This window comes from Felis catus, chromosome C1, assembly GCF_018350175.1.
Source record: "Felis catus isolate Fca126 chromosome C1, F.catus_Fca126_mat1.0, whole genome shotgun sequence".
Classification (NCBI taxonomy): domain Eukaryota; kingdom Metazoa; phylum Chordata; class Mammalia; order Carnivora; family Felidae; genus Felis; species Felis catus.
In genome coordinates, this window is record NC_058375.1 from 69,283,603 (window position 1) to 69,300,685 (window position 17,083).

Sequence of the window (17,083 nt, forward strand, 5' to 3'; positions counted from 1 at the left end):
AATGTTATTGATACCCTTGTGTTTTATATTATTTTTGCCTTACCTATAAAATATCATTTACATGGGGAGTTTTTCTGAAAAAAAAATGAAAAGTTTCTATTATCCACTTCCCTCTAAAGTATCCCTCAATTAATAGTAAGTTTAATTATTTAAAATTGTTATATTAGAGTTCTTGTTTAATTATGTTAAATCTAATGAATTTTATCATAGTAAATATTAGCATTTACTACATAATTAATGTTCAAATATATAGGGAGATAAATTTCTTAATATGATATTGAGTACTGGCCTCAAATGTGGTCTCAGAGTTAGGTTGCCTGGCCTTCTAACCTGCATCTGTCTCTTCACCAAGTGGAGAAACACGTTCATTAACCATCCACGCTTTAAATTTCTCATGTGTGAAATGGAGATTACAATACTACGTACATTGCAGAGTCATATCAGACTTCAATGAGCTAATCAAGGTAAATGCTATTAAAGTTCCCAGCACATAGCAAGGACTCAATAAATTTTAACTCTTACTACTATAGCATGGACAGATGTGTTTCTACAATTCAACTGTGGAAGAAATACTGTATTTTGAACTTTTCTTAGATCAACTTAGTTTTAAACTGTGAGCTTTCCCTTCACTGAAAGTGGAAAATTTAGCATCATTCAACCATGGGGATTCTTTCCACATCTGAAGTCTGTCAAGCTGCCAAGATTCCAGGATGTTTGGTAATACGAGAAATCAAACTGGGAAGTTTGGTTGTCCAATATATGTCCACGTTAGTTATGAATGAGGATCCCAGTGTGCCATCCAGCAGTGTTGCTTCATCCCCACTGCTCTGCTATGACCTGTTTTAGGCAGAGAATCTTTGGCAATTCTGGGATCCCCACCCCTAGTTCACCCTATGATGAACTCTAGGGTAAATTCTTACTTTGAGCTCCTAACACGTCTTCTACCCCGTGGGACCCATAGATCTCTCTCTCTTCTTCTTTAGTTGTGGAAAGTCCTTAAAACAAAGAAAGAAGGAAAGAAACAAACAACCCTTTTACCAACTTGAATGAAAAAATGAAAAAAAGAGAACCCTTCAAGGAAAAGCATAGATTGTGGATACATCTAGAATGCCTTTCAACATTATTTTAAAATAAAATTTAAAAATCACCACTTTTAAGAATCTCTACCCTTTAATCATGGTCTCACCTACCTAGAGCTCCTTATTTCCTCTTTATAGTTCAAAACTTTCCAGTATATTTTTCACATGGTATAATAAAAGACATTAAGGAGTCATCCATGAGTAAATGCTATGTGACTCCTCTGTTGCTACTCCTGCCTTAGCTCCCATTCTGTTCCTTGCCTTCTACTCCACCACCTCAAATTGATGAGAAATTGCTAGAATAGATATTTTTGCTACTAAATATTAAATCTGCTACCTCCTTATATCTCCTCATCTCTCCTGCTATGGTCCCAATGATACCAGTGTGAAACTGGCTTGCCTCAAGTTAGATACAGCAAACAGAAGACAGTTGTACTTGATAAAAGAGAAAAGTGTTGACTCTATTACATAAAGAGCTACTTAAAATGCATTTCAGTAAGCTGCATTCTTTAGTTGGAATATTAAATGACATTACGATACATTGATGACTGATATCTATTAAAAATAGTGTTCAGAATAGTTTAAACCTGCCTAATTTGAGGAAAAGTTTTCAGTACAGGGTTGTAGTGCTTTCTCTCTCAAAAAGAGTGTATCTTGATTCCAGCATGGTGGGAGGAATATGAAAATTCCCAGAACAAGACACTCCAAATATGGTTATGCTTCTAAAATTAAGAAAAAGTGAAATTCTGTTTTAAAGTGCATGTTTTCCTGTCATTTGAAGAATTTTGCCTTTGAAGTGATGGCGTGTATTAAGGATAACAATTTGCTTTGTGTTTATATAGGGGCCCAATAACTACAAATTTGTTTTCTAACTTCTATCATTTTTTAATGTACTTATTTATTTTGAGAGAAAGAGAGTGCGTGCATGCACACACACACACACGTGGGGCAGGGGCAGAGAGAACGCAACATGGAACTCAGTCTTAGGCAGCAGGAGATCATGACCTGGGCCAAATTCAAGAGTAGAATGTTTAACTGCCTGAGCCACCCAGGCACCCTCAATTTCTATCATTTGATTTTTGTAACACCTCTATGAGATAGGCAGTAGAAGGTGTTAAAATAATCTATTTTCAGATGAGGAAATCTAGGTCCTTCAGAGAAGCTTGATCAGAGAAGATCTGTCCAAGGTTATAGAGGTTATAAGGGCTGGGCCCAGAACTTCAAATCTGGCCTTTTGATTCGAACCTAATACTCTTTTCATGTATAACCTGAAGCAGGTTATAAATCTGGATGGCAAATAGCATCCACTTTGCATGCCAACTCTAATAAATTGGAAAGTATGCTTGAAATAATTCTTGAAGGACACATAAGAAGATACCCAGGTGAGGATGGGGTGTTTCAGGTAGAGACAACCACATATATAAAGTCCCAATGATATAAGAGGACATATAGCATTCAAAGATCTTCAAATATTTTTCTTTATTTCAACTAAAAAGTGCACCTTTATTTTAAAATTGTTTGCTTTGCCTTCTGACACTCTAATGGAAAAATCCTCTTTTAATAATGCCAGCCCCTTTGGGCCTCACCATGGCTCACTACAGCTGGGTCTCCACAGTCATGTCAGGCCTCTGGATCATTTATTCAGACTTACTGCCAGGTTAACCTGATGGCAGTTACCCAGTGATGTGTCTTTCTAGATGTTTGTTTTGGATAATTAGAGAAAGGCTTTATCATGCCTAGTGACTGACTATGAAATATTTTCTGATTTTATACCAAAATTATGAGCTGGATAAATAAACCCCCTTGGTAATGATGTTCTAAATGTTGCTATTTAATAAAAATATTTTGGAGATTTTCTCATATTTTCAATTAGTAATTTATGATAGTTGTGCCTCTGATGAAAAGTAACATAATGTAACAATTATTATTATTATTATTATTATTATCTTAGCCAGTATTATTTTATGCTATGTTTCATGAACTTGTAGAGAAATTTACACAAATTATCTATATTACTTGTAATCCTTATAATAACATACCTATCTCCATTTTATAAATGAGGTAAATTAAGATTAGAGATATAAAATAACCTGATAAAGTCACAGAGCCATTAAGAGATGGAACAGGATTGTTAACCTATGTCTTTCTGTTCCCGGATATGAATGTTCTCAACCATCATCTCTTGTATCATAGTTGCTTAACTTTAAATGTAAAATGAGAAATGCAGAGAAGAATCTGCCTCTATATAGCAGTACCTCCAATAATTTGCATAGAGGAATATCACCTTATAATGGTAAAAAATAAAAATTCTTTGCTCAATACATATTTATGGGCATATGTAAATAACTCAAGTCGATTAGATTAAATTCGGTCCATTTCTCCAATGTTTCTTCTGGTGACTTTATTTGTAATGATCCCATTTCATATTTTGACTTAACAGTTGTTTTGGAACTCTGCTTTGAAGTTAATCTTTTAGGCCATATTTACCACAAGAATTGCTGGAACTTCGGTGAGAATGTTTATCAGAAGGAAAAAACAAAAACAAAAAACTTATTCCCTTTCCCCAACCTGACTTGATTTCTGTAAAGAAAACTGGACTGCAGATTTTATGTACTCAGACTCCTTTAGGCTTTTCTAAGGCTTTATGGTGTTTTCCCAACAATATTTATTGATCTGGTTTCCTTTGACTTCCAGAATATTTCCTGACAGAAGATTACCAATATAGCAAATTTTCTACTCAGCATTCAACTTTCTTTCCCCAGTGAAGATCTTCTGCTGAATGTGGGGTTATCCTGATTTAGAGGGAGGTATAGTGATTCAGAACCACTGTCACATCTACCTCTGCCAATGAATGATTGATTACCACATGGTTATCTGAGAGATTTTGTCTATGTTCTAATTTTTTTCCCATTTTTTTTCACCATGATAAATGTACTTTTTAATCCCCATCCCCTATTTCCCCCATCCCCTCCCCCCCCACTTCCCCTCTGGTACCCATCAGTTTGCTCTCTATAGGTAGGTCTGTTTCTTAGTTTCTCTCTCTCTTTTTTCTTTGCTTGTTTGTTGTGTTTCTTAAATTCCACATATGAGTGAGATGATATGGTATTTGTCTTAGTCTGACTTATTTCACTTACCATTATACTCCCTAGCTCTATCCATTTTGTTGCAAATGGAAAGATTTCATTCTTTTCTATAGAATTTCCCATTCATCTGTCATTGGATACCTGGGCTACTTTCATGATTTCACTATTGTAAATAATGCTACAATAAATATAGACACACATGTATCCCTTTGAACTGGCATTTTTGTATTCTGGGGGTAAATACTCAGTAGTGTGATTGCCGTTCATAGATTAGTTCTATTTTTAATTTTGGGGGGAACCTCCATACTGTTTTCCGTAGTGGCTGCGCCAGTTTGTATTCCCACCAACAGTGCAGGGGGGTTCCTTTTCCTCCATATCCTCACCAACACTGGTCGTTTCTTGTGTTTTTAATTTTAATCATTCTGACAGTTGTGAGGGGATATCTCATTGTGGTTTTGATTTGCATTTTCCTGATAATGTGTGATGTTGAGCATCTTTTCATGTATCTGTTGGTCATCTATATGCTTTTTTTAGAGAAATGTCTGCTTATGTCTTCTACCCATTTTTAAATTGGATTATTTGTTTTTGGGTATTGAGTTGTATCAGTTCTTTATATATTTTGGGTGCTAACCCTTTATGAGATATATTATTTACAAATACCTTCTCCTATTCACTAAGTTGCCTTTCAGGCTATGTTCTAATCTTAATGAGAACAAAGGTGTTCAAGAAAATGGAAACTGCCATAAATTTGCCTATGTCTTGTCTTGAAATGAACATATTGATTGCTTTGGAGTATTAGCTATGATGTAAGTGAAGTAACAGACTACCTATTCCAAAGTATGTGATCAAAATTTTGCCCTATTATCCTTTCATTATTTCTTCAATTAAACCAATTATTAAGTATTTACCTTTGAGGGAAACTTATTTAGTGTCTTCTCCCTAGAGACTATTAAAAGTTTGCTTGTTTTTGATTGGCCCATCGATGTAACTATTAGAAAAAAAAAAAAAAAAAACCTACTTCACTGCTTTACTCCTTTTAAGCCTTTGGAAATGACTGAGTCCTGAATTCTGACAATGTTAACACTATCATTCAATTTTAATAAACCATACTTTGAAGCCAAATTAAGTGCTTCCTGAAAACAGTATATTATAGGATAGATGGATTCCCTATGCAACGATGTTAGCTTCCTCTTGACCTGAAAATTCCTTTATACCTTAATTAAAGGGTAGAACAATGAACACTAAGCAGGGCACTGACAGAAAAAAGGAAAATGCATTCCTTCAGAATTGCTAGTTTTTTGGTCTAAGGCTTATCCAACAAGCCATTTTCCAAGTGTTTATTAAATCAAGCAAAACAGTGTTTTTCACATGTCTTAGTGCTTCTAGAATCAAATCAATTCAAAAATAGGTGAGGAAAGGAAGTGTGTAAATCACAATTTACATTGAGAAATTGATTCTTTTCCCCAAATGAAACCATGCTCTCTGTCAGAGTGCAAGAACATCAAAGCAACTATGAACAATGAGAATGAAAACAGGGGTTTTGAAATGGAAATTGAACTTTTAATGCTTTGCTTATGGTGTATAGGATGTTACTATGGGTTAAAAACAGTCTCCCTTTCTGATTTTTCACATCAGAATAAATTATTTTCTTAATTTTCATTGCTCTTTAGAGTAACTACATTGATATTTTCTTACCATGTAATCTTTCAAAGATCATGAGACTTTAAAGAAAAAATCAAGAAGCTTTAAATTAGTGTTGGTTTTTATTTTGTTGTTTAGTTTGGATACCTTATTTTAAAAATGCCTAATTCTATGGGGATATAGACTGACTGATTTTAGCCAGCTTCAGTCCTCTTATGTAGTCTGTGTGGCCCTGATGGGTGTCTTCTTCAGCCTCTACCTTTTTAACTTGGGCCTGTGATGAGCAATTTGTAAATATGTTATATAATCTAATTCCAAATAATCTTAATTCCAATATAATCTTAATTCCAAATAAAGAGTGAATACTTATATCTGATCATCTTTGTTGTTCTTAAATTGTAGCTTAATTATTAGAGAGTAGAGATATTGTTGTCTACTTGAAAACATTTTAGGGCTATAATTTTTATAATTTAATGATTATAAAGTAATGTTACAAAAACTCATGTGGTGAAAATTGTTTCAGACACATATTTTGTATTTTGAATATATAGTAGTGTCTCACTTATCTTAGTATTTGAAAAAAAAATCTGTTGTCATATTTCCTTTTGGTGAAATAGGGTCTTCTGTGAGGTTTGACAGCATGGGTAAGATATAAGAAACCATGCTTTAAAGTTCATATTACAAATTTGGGCACATTTGCTATCATTCCACATAGCAAATAAAAAATCTTGTCACTAGATGAGGGGCTTTTAGACAAGAAAATACGCATGTAATATACAAACTATATTTTGTAATTATACTTGGATACTAATTTGTAAGTTGTGTGTCTAGGTGTGAATAGCAAAATTATGGCAGAAAAATTTTCAAGAATAAGTTGGCACTTGTAAATATATCGTAAAAGAAGAATAATGTTTTCTGGTGATAATCCAGGTACATATGTATTATTTTGTTCAGTTCTTGTATTTTTATTGTCACTCTATCTGTCAAGGATGATTTGGCGCATTGTCCCTGTATCTCCTATTTTTCCCTCAAATACATTCTCATCCAGCTCTATGCCCCATGAGACTGACTGTGTGGCCGACATTAATGGGCTCCCTTACCCATCAGCTTCCTGTTTGGCTAAGCAAATGAGGGTCTGCAGAAAGAGATCAGAGCTGGAGGAGAATGAGGTCCTCTCTGTCCTCTCTGTGGCTTGCTCAGGTCTACTAACTTTCTACCATTGACCGCAGGTAGAAACTCCTGAGGGATAACTCCTCACAGTGCTCTCTCTCCATTTCCATTAATGTAGCCTCTCTTCTCTGCCTGAGAGCTACACATGATAAAAGCGTCAGGTGTTATTGGACCCAGGTTATTGCAATTTCTTTGGTGCTTCCCCTACATCCTATCCACATCTTTGTAAGTAAGTGGGCCCTCTATTATACTCTCCACAAACTATACGATTTGAGTGTCACATATTTCTTGTCAATACCAGACAGATCCACATACTCATGCAGAATATGATAGGATAAACTTGAGTTTCCCCTTATCTGTGTCTCCACAGACTGGGCCATTCTTTGATTCTAGGAAATTGATCCATGTCCATTTTAGAATTCCCTCCCTCAACTCCATGGACACTCCCTCTTAGGCATTGATGATCTCTCTTGGAAGTTTTAGTTTCGTCGCCATTGTTTTGCTTTAGACCTTTACCAAGAAATTAAGTCCAGCTCAAACGCATCATCTTCCACAGAGCTGTGCTCGTTGTTCTTTTTTCCTGCGTTCCTAGTCAGAATTAGGTTTCCCCCTTGGTGTTATCTTTGTAGCTCTTTGTTTAGAACGCCTCCTAGAAACAGTCTCATTCCCTAAAATATTGGGGCTATGTCTTTACTGATAGGTTTCTTGAAACCAAAAGCTTTCAACGCGCATGTATTGAATATCAGACAAGGGTCTGTGCTAGATGCATGGGAACAAGGATATGAAAAAGAATAAAAGGTAGTAATTTGAAGAGTCACAGTTCCTACTGACCTTCTTTAAAAAGAAAGCTGTCAGTACCCATCATCTGGATTCCTTGCTAGCACTTTTCTCCAAACACAAGTGTAAACACATTACTATACAACAACTCTGACCACTACTCCCACCACCAGCAAACAAAACTCACAACTAATCTTTGATGGAGACTTCTGTTTTCAAAATAAAACTTAAATTCCTGAGTACCATATGGAAATACTCAATGAAAGGGACTCCTGCCAATCCAGGTTTAGTTTTTATTCCACATTATCACCACTATTAACCCTCACCCCATTGGATTGTTCAGCGTTTCGTTCCACGCCCTGTGCCTCTCAAGTTGAACGTTTCTATTTTTTCTTATCTTGCCCTTTACCATAACTTCCAACTGTCAGAGGAAGGTGTTCCTACCAAGGTCCAGCCTATCTGTCAGCTATCCCACCAGATCTTCCAACTCCAATGAATGGCAATCCATTACTGAGTTTTCCTTTTATCAGTGCTAATGGCATGCATATAGTCTTCCCAATTACATTCTAACTTCCTTAGGTCAAAGGATCAAACTCATTCATACTTGCAGACTGATGGTACCTAGTGGAGGCCAACTTTACACATGCATTTTGAGCTCAGTAAATATTTCTAAAGTGGAATGACTTACTAGTGATGTAATTAAACTTACTGCGACCTTTCTTCAGAAGAGAGTGGTAAGTTAGCTCTGCCGCAAGAGGGGTAAACATAAAGTTAGGTAACTGTGAATTTTAACCTTATTAGTCTTCGTTTAAATTAAAAACTGAATTACTTTAGTTTCTGTCTCTGACAGAAGACTCTAGCTACCATTTCTTCTCTTGCCAAGTAGAATTACTCTCAGAGTCTGCAAAAGTCAAGTTATACAGGGTTGTCTTTTTTACTCCTTTTGAATTTTTCTTTCATTTTCAAAACATGAAACTTCCAAAAATTATTGGCATGCAGTTTAAAATAATTATGTATTTGTGCAAAATCTGAAAAAATGCACTTGAATAAGATGCAAATATCCACAATTCATAAAATAATTAGTTTGGGCCCAATTACTGCATTTTAAAAGTATTAAAGAGGCTTTTTTAAAACATCTAAGGATGTTCTTTTTTTTTTCAAAAATAAATCTCCAAAGCTACCTATGGATTTATTGAAATATTTATGATAAAACGGAATCCAGAAGCTTTATGTTGGTGGCATCAGAAAGAGGTTGAGTGATAGACAATGATCTGATTCTCAGGGTGAATTATTAAAAATATATTCTTCTTTACAGATCAAGAATTGAAAGATCAAGCAGCACAGTTCAAAAGTTGAAAGAGATTAGATAAAAGATGGGTTGTGCAGAAGAACCCAAGGAACAGATAAAACAACTAGTAAGGTGGTCACTGAATCTCATTGAACCATGTATGTATGAGAGAAAGTTGAAATTTTTGGAAAGAGACTATTCCTGTGTGTTATTAGCAACAAATATTAAATTTACAATTGTCCTTTATACATAAAACATATAATTTCATAATTCTCCCACTTCTGTAACATAATAAATATCTAATATTTTAAACATTTATCAAAGGCCACATACATGATTTCATTTAATCCACATGAGATCACCAAGAGGAAAACAGGTATTGCGTCTATTTTTTGAAAGAAAAAACAGAGACAGATTTTGTAATGTTCTTAAAGTCCCCAGAAACATTTGATATGGGGTTGTAGGGTACTTTCTTCTGGTGAACCAACTTCTCCTTCATTTCATGGGTACTCAATCTGAAAACTGGCAGACTAGTCTGCAAACTAGGCAATGGATCAGGACTCTTTATGATGGCCATTTCCTTAGCCTGGTGATCATCCAATCTTGACTTCTTTTGATTATTTAGATTGATAATGCCCTTGTTGGCCGCTCCTCTTCATTGCCCTCGCATGTACAATGTACTGTAAACCATTTCCATAGCTCTCTGTGAGTCAGTACTGTCCCCAAACCACTGCCACTCCAACATACTGTTCATTAAGATAACTGTTCTCACCTTGCTCTGACAGTTAAACACTCCTTCCTGGCCTTTATTATGATTATTTTGAAGCTTCTCATCCTTATTAGCATGAAGCCCAGTTTTGCAATAACATCTCCTATAGTCAGTCTTGGTCTAGAGAGGACAGCTACCACTGAGATTCTTGGGACATCCGTTAATAATTTGATAAATGTGTCTCTGACATCCCTTGTGGAACATAGTTAGCTAATGGTTATCGCAGGTCTTATGTAAAACTCTCCTACTACAGGGCCTGGGTGGCCCAGTCGGTTAAGCATCCAACTTTGGACCGGGTCATGATCTCACAGTTCATGGGATTGAGCCCTGTGTCAGGCTCTGCACTGATGGCATGGATCCTGCTTGGGATTCTCTCTCTGCCCCTCCCACTCTGTCTCTCTCAAAATGAATAAACTTAAAAAAAAAAAAAAAACCTCTCCTACAATACTAATTTTTCTGAGCTATTTAATGACTTCTCCATCACTTTTCGTGGTAATTTCTGCATTTTACTTCACTTTGTATTGGTTGTCACTTTCTCCCAGTTTCTAAGAGACTTTCCAGCAGGTTTTTGCAGTCTTCTAGGGCTCTTACCAAGGTATTAATTCCTCTATTTGGGGAAAGTACTCCCATGCTGATAAACTCTCTCTTATGCATCTCTATATTCTACCACCTCCTTTCTGAACCGAGAACTCGCTTGATCTCAAACCACACAAATTTCCCTGGCCTCTGTAAGTATATCTTGGTTAAGTTCTTTAGCTTCTTTCAGGTATAGTCTCTTTCCTTCCTCAGAAGCTGCATCATGTTCCCAACTGAGTTATATTGTACCTTGACTTTCTTTGTTAGTCTGATGACCAGGAGAGGAGGTAAAATTAAGTCCTGAGAAGTATGTCCACTACCTTGTAAGACAGAGCCTTTGGCTTGTCTTCAACTAATGGTTAATGCTAGTTTTTAAGAGGAAGAAATAGACCATTTCTGGAGGCCCAGATGATTTCGCAGAATCTGAGGATTAAAAATTTTGAGTGCATTGATCCAGATGTTCTCATCTGAAAATGTCAAGTTCTACTTTTTCTTAATTAGAGCCCTGACTTTGGTATACCAGACTTGTGGAGTTGAAATTTAACCTTCACTAGAGCTCAGCTACCCATATAATTAAGATTCGGGCTTAATCCTCAGCTTTTTCACCCCCCCCCCCCCATCGATAGGAGATGAGATTCTTTTTAAACACTACTTATGGCAATGCCTGCGGAGGGACTCAGCTGTGAGCCATCAGTAGTAAGTACTTCTGGCAACTAGCAGAATGAATGTCTATGCTCAGAAGATGGCAATCTGAGTGATTAGTCACATCATCCAGGAGAAGGGAGGGCTTCTTTTTCTAAGGTCATGAATATTTCAGCATTTTAAGCACTGATGAGAAGGGTCAAAGTTGAAATCACAAAGAGTAAAAAGAAAATCATACAGTGCAGTTTTATGAAGGATGGGATAAATGGGATACAAAATTTAGGCAAAATCCGTAGCTTTAGATTGGAGAATGGATGCCTAATGTGTTGAGTTAGAGAGAAAGAGAAAAGATGAACATAGAGGCAGAAAGGTTTTTAGGCTTGTTAACAAGTAGAATGACTCACAGGACACCTGGATGGCTCAGTTGGTTTAAGCATCTGACTTTTTATGTCCGCTGAGGTCATGATCCTACGGTTCATGATCTCCAGCTCTGTGTCAGGGCTCTGTGCTGATGGCATGAAGACTGCTTGGGGTTCTCTCTCTCCCTCTCCCTCTGCCTGTCTGTCTCTCTGTCTCTGTCTCTTTCTCTCAGTAAGTAAATAAACTTAAAAAAAAAAACCCAAGCAGTAGAGTGACTCTTACCTGATGGTAATACAGTAATAGCCAGAATCAACTTTTAAGAATGAAAGAACCGTGAGCCAGTGGTGATTTTAGGAGAATGGAAAAACATTGGAAAGGTTTTCTCTACAGAATTTTTTTTATTGTGTCCTTACTGTGTGTTATTCTGGAGAGTGTGGAATTGATTATCAGAGAAACATGGTAAAACTGACAGACATTGTTGAGGGCCCAGATGAAATGGTGGTCAAGAATATTTTGTACAAAGAGCCTCCCCTATTTTGTGGCTTTCTCCAATTGTGTTCCACTGACCCAGTACATACTTTTGTTAATCCAGGGTTGAGATTTTGCCATATGGATCCCATGAAAGTAGAGGTGAGTGAGGTATTGGTCAGAGTGTTATAAACTGAAGGAGGAAAAATGAAATAAAAGAAGATACTAATGGAGTGACTCATAATAGACAGTCATAACTATACATTAGAATGGCACTAGGAGAAACTGAACATGTAGCCTGGAAATAGAGAAAGCCATTTTTGAAAAGTGACTGGGAGCCATGAGTGGATTAGATGCTAAGATCTAGGGTGACTCTTGGAGTAGATTGCCAACGAGGAGTATAGGAGAAGTCATTTCAGTTGAGTATTTACCAACCGTATTTTCTGTCTTCATTATGACTGGTCTCTCAGAAGTACTAAAAACTACTAATACATTGTTTTCTTGATTACATTTATGGTTTCTGTGTCATCACACATAACTGATTTCTCTTATACCCCTCTTTTCTCTTCTTCTTTCTAACCTTTGTTGGTTCTTCTTCTGAAAACTAACTTTTCAATGACATCCAAAAGCTCTTGTCGTTCAGTCTTCTCTAGATTTTCTCTTAAGATGATCTCATCTACACATGTGGATTCAAAGTATATGTATATACTGATGATTCTCAAATTTCTTTCTCTTGTCTGGTCATTTCCTGTGAGCTCCTAACTCACAAATCTAATTAGGTTAGGTCATCCACATATATGCATGTATGCCTCGTCTTGTCTCCAACACCTTTAAAACTGAATTCATGGTCTTCCCCACGAAACTGGTCTTCTTCCAGACTCATCTATCTAAACAGGTCATCCATTTCTACATTTATCTTTTTGTTCAACACTTTTGAAACTGAATTCATGATCTTCCCCATAAAGCTGATCCTTTTCTAATTTTCCCCTCAACAAATGGTACCAACGTTCACTAAGTTGCACAACCAAGACAGCTACAGTCATTCTTGACCATACTCTTCTAAATGGGAGATGTCAATTCAATCATCAATTTCTGTGAACCATACCACTTACTCTCTCTTAGAGGTGTTCAGTCTCTTTATATACTCTGCCACCAGTCTAGTCTTTTTCATGAAAAACTGCAGTAACTTCTTAACTGATATTTCCTATTTCCTTACTTAGATCCAGTCTGAACATGCAAATTTGATCATGTCTCACCTCTGCTTAAAACCTTTTAATGACTTCCCATTACTTTTAATAACTAAACCAAGGCCCTAAGTATCTGACCTCTGACTGGTCATTACCTTATGCTTTTTATTCTCTTGGTAGTTGTAACCAGTCTTTTTTTGTTTTTCCTGTGTTCTCCCAGCTGGACTTTGTTATCATTTTCTATACTATCTGCGGTATATTTCATATGCTTTTGTTCTGCCTAGAGTTCACCCAGTTAATTTTAACTAAGGCTGTTAGTGCACTTCGACTGAACCCTTCTTATAATAACAGAGTAGGTTGTATCTCCCAGTTATGAATACTTAGTTTATAACTAACTCTCTTTGTTCGAGGAACTTTTCACAATTTAAGTTAGGTAATTATTATTGTTAATATATTTACCTGAGTTTCCCATGAGTTTCCCTCATTTCCCATGTGTTTCATGGCAACAGGGCCATGAGTGTCTTTTCTTCTTTCTGTATCCCCAGTGTCTTACACAGTGCTTTTTATTTAGTAGGTACTCAACAGATACAAACTGAAGAATTAATTAACAGACAAAATATTGAAAGTTTAATAGAGTAGCCTGAGTCAAAGATATATGCTTATTAGTTATCAGCAATTATCCCAGTGATTTTCATGCTTTGTTCTACCTCAACGTATTTGAATATTTGATAGATTTCAGGATACTCAAATCAGCTAAAGTCACTGATTGTACCTGTACATTTCAAAGTAAGAGTGCAGCATATTAAATTACTTTCCCAGTCCCCCCCCTTGTATTCATTTCCTGTCCCCTCTGATTTTGCAGTACCCACCCCTGACTCTGCACCGGACATGGAGTATACTTCCCTACCCCTTGATTTGGGGCTCAGCATGTGACTTGTTTTGATCACCAGAATTTTAGCCAATATGCGGCAGAGATATAAAATGTGTTCTCATGGCTGGGCTTGCTCTTTTGCATTTCTACCATCATTACAAGAAGAACAAACCTGAGGCAGCCTGCAGACTTCAGGAAGATGAGATATTTGTGGAGGAAACCTGTCCCAATCAACCTACAGACCTACAGCCTAAAAGAGAACTACTCTGACAACTCATAGACTCCAGAGTATGAGAATAATGCTTCTAAGTCACTGAGGTGTAGTTTAGTGGCTTGCTGCTCAGCATTTATAGCAATAGCTATTATAGCAATAACTAACTGCTACAGTGAGTGTATAAGAATTTTTGGTGCAGTGAATGTCAAGAAAGGTGAATTTGCAAAGGTATCCTAGATGCTTTGATGTGCCCTCATACTTGTGTGAAGTGTTCTGCGACCACCACGGCTTCCCTGACAACCAGCCTACTCCTACCACAGGTTGGAAAACGGTATGATTTTATCTAACATCATGCACTGAATAGGATTATTCCAAAAAAGGGAGAAAAGACGTATAAAGTGAATTTCAAGTTACACCAATATTTATGTTTGGTCAGCATAAAAGAAACATTTTTGGAAGGGTCAGGGGAGGAGAGTACCAGAAAGTAGAGGGAAAATCGTGGCTGTGGTTCTTCAGAGAAGACAGTCAAAAGTAACCCAAGAAGGAAATCATCAAAACCAACTATTAAAATTATATCGATGACGTGACCGACATTAACAAGAGAATGTTCTTGTTTATGAATTATCTGGATGAGCTGAAGTGTCTTCAGGGAAAGGGCAGGATGTGAAGAACCTAATATTCACTCTTAAAAATGGAGCCAGAACCCTCGGAGAAGGGTCAAGTTGTTGAAAAATCAGAGGGTATGAGAGACAAAGGAGACTATGTGGGAGGCAACCATGACCGTAGCGTGCCAGGTCATGGGGCACCCTGCATAGATGAGAGGCAGCATGGCAAAATGGGGAGGGCTGAGCACTCAGCCCCGGCTTCGGGCTTCTATCCTTGTTCCACCACTCACAAGCTAGGTGACCTCAATTCACCGTATCAATTTATGACATGGAAGTTTTGAATATTATATGAGCTAATACGAATAAAGTGCTTAGTACTGAGCCTGCCCTATAATCAATGTTCAACCATTGTTAGCATATTATTATTACAGACCTGTTAGATGTGTGAGAGAATGGTGATTTTTAGCCAATGATCATTTCCCTTTTTTCTTAGGTGCAGCATTAGATTTCACTTCCCAGACCCTCTCACAGTTATGCGTCACTATGTATACAGTTCTTGCCAAAGGAATGTATCAAAACGTTCTGTTCAACATAAAGTAAGCCTCTTAAGGTTTGCCTACTCCCTACTCTGTTTGTCTCCCCCTGGAGTGCAGTGACAATGAGATGCTAAGAGACAGTGGAGTTATTTGAGGGAAGCTTCGACCATGTGTTGAAGAGAAGCTAACTACTCAGGAATAGCCACCATCTACTGTTATGGGAGTGAAAAATACTTTTTATTATATTTGATCCATTATATATTTTGTATTTATTGACAGTATTTATTGCTATAACCTGTCTTCACTTAAGAAAATGTTGGGGGGGGGGCGCCTGGGTGGCACAATCGGTTAAGCGTCCGACTTCAGCCAGGTCATGATCTCGCGGTCAGTGAGTTCGAGCCCCGCGTCGGGCTCTGGGCTGATGCCTCAGAGCCTGGAGCCTGTTTCCGATTCTGTGTCTCCCTCTCTCTCTGCCCCTCCCCTGTTCATGCTCTGTCTCTGTCCCAAAAATAAATAAACGTTGAAGAAAAAAAAATTTAAAGAAAATGTTGGGGGAAAAATAAGAAAAGCTTCACCACACATTCTAGATTCAGGTAGCCTACATATTTCCTAGATATTATAGGTCTAAAAGGGTTGGCATAATTCTAACCAATTCACACATCATTTGTCACATAAAAACAAATAGGACATTGCTCCTCAATTTGTTAAAATATGTATGGTGGAAAAATACTGTGTGTTATGCACCAACAACAGATATTTATAATGCACTTAAACATGAAAACTTCAGTAAGGAAAAACTGTAATGTTTCTCAAATTCATTTGGCCAAAGAATATCCTTTTTGCACACTTCTGTAAACATTCTTGAAGACGGTGTTTTGGAGACATCAATTTGGATGATGTAGGGGAATAGCTATTTTTAAGCACTCTGAGTAAGTATAAATTGACAGTCTTTTTGAAAGGCAATTTGTTAGTGTCTATAAAAACCTTTACATCAGTAATTCCACTACTCAGAATCTTTCTTAAAAATTAAACACTACAGAAACATGAGTATTAAGGATGTCAATGCTATTATATTAGCCCCAAACTGAAAACTATTTACATTTCTTTCAGTAGAAGGGTGATGAAAGAGTTTAGTCTGGATTCATGCTCTCTGATGCATTGCAGTCATTAGAAATGAATAATCTACACATTGAAGAGAATGGAAGCTTCAGTTGGGCAGGGGGTTTTGGTTCCCTGATGTGTCTCTAGCAAAGAAAAAAAGGCCTGCCATATTATCACTGTTTGGGAAATATTTATGAATGTAGAATATAGAAATGAATTTAATATGTATTTTTATGGAAAGGTATCTACAATAAATCGTTAAGTCAAAAATAATTAAATTCCAGGGCAATTCATTGGACAAGGTCTAATTTGTCTTCAAAGAAACAAAGAGATTAAAAAAAAACCCAGAATTATACCTGTTAAACTGCTTCTAGGGGTTCCCTCTGAAATGAGGAGTAAGAGTGGAAAGAGTAAGGGGAGAGCTTTAGTTATACTTCACGTACTTAGTCATCATTTGCCCCTCTTAGAACAAGCATATGTTCATGCATCATTTGGACAAAATCATTATGAGTCATTTAAAAATCATTTGAAGTGATAACCTAAAGTTATATTTTATACATTTACATTTTTTGTGAGTTTTTTTGTTTTTAAGTTTTTATTTAAATTCTAGTTAGTTGACATACAGTGTAATATTAGTCTCAGGTGTACAATATAGTGACTCAACACTTCCATATCACATCGGGAACCATCAGTTTGTTCTTTCTAGTTAAGAGTCT

General features: G+C 36.6%; 1 long non-coding RNA gene across 1 annotated transcript; it reads left to right on the forward strand.

Annotated features, from left to right (window-relative positions):
* Positions 1 to 6,402: 6,402 nt before the first annotated feature.
* On the forward strand, positions 6,403 to 15,611 carry LOC123379671. The gene is made up of 3 exons (XR_006584436.1): positions 6,403 to 9,196; positions 13,903 to 14,456; positions 15,224 to 15,611. It is a non-coding gene; the product is annotated as an uncharacterized LOC123379671 (long non-coding RNA).
* Positions 15,612 to 17,083: the final 1,472 nt, after the last annotated feature.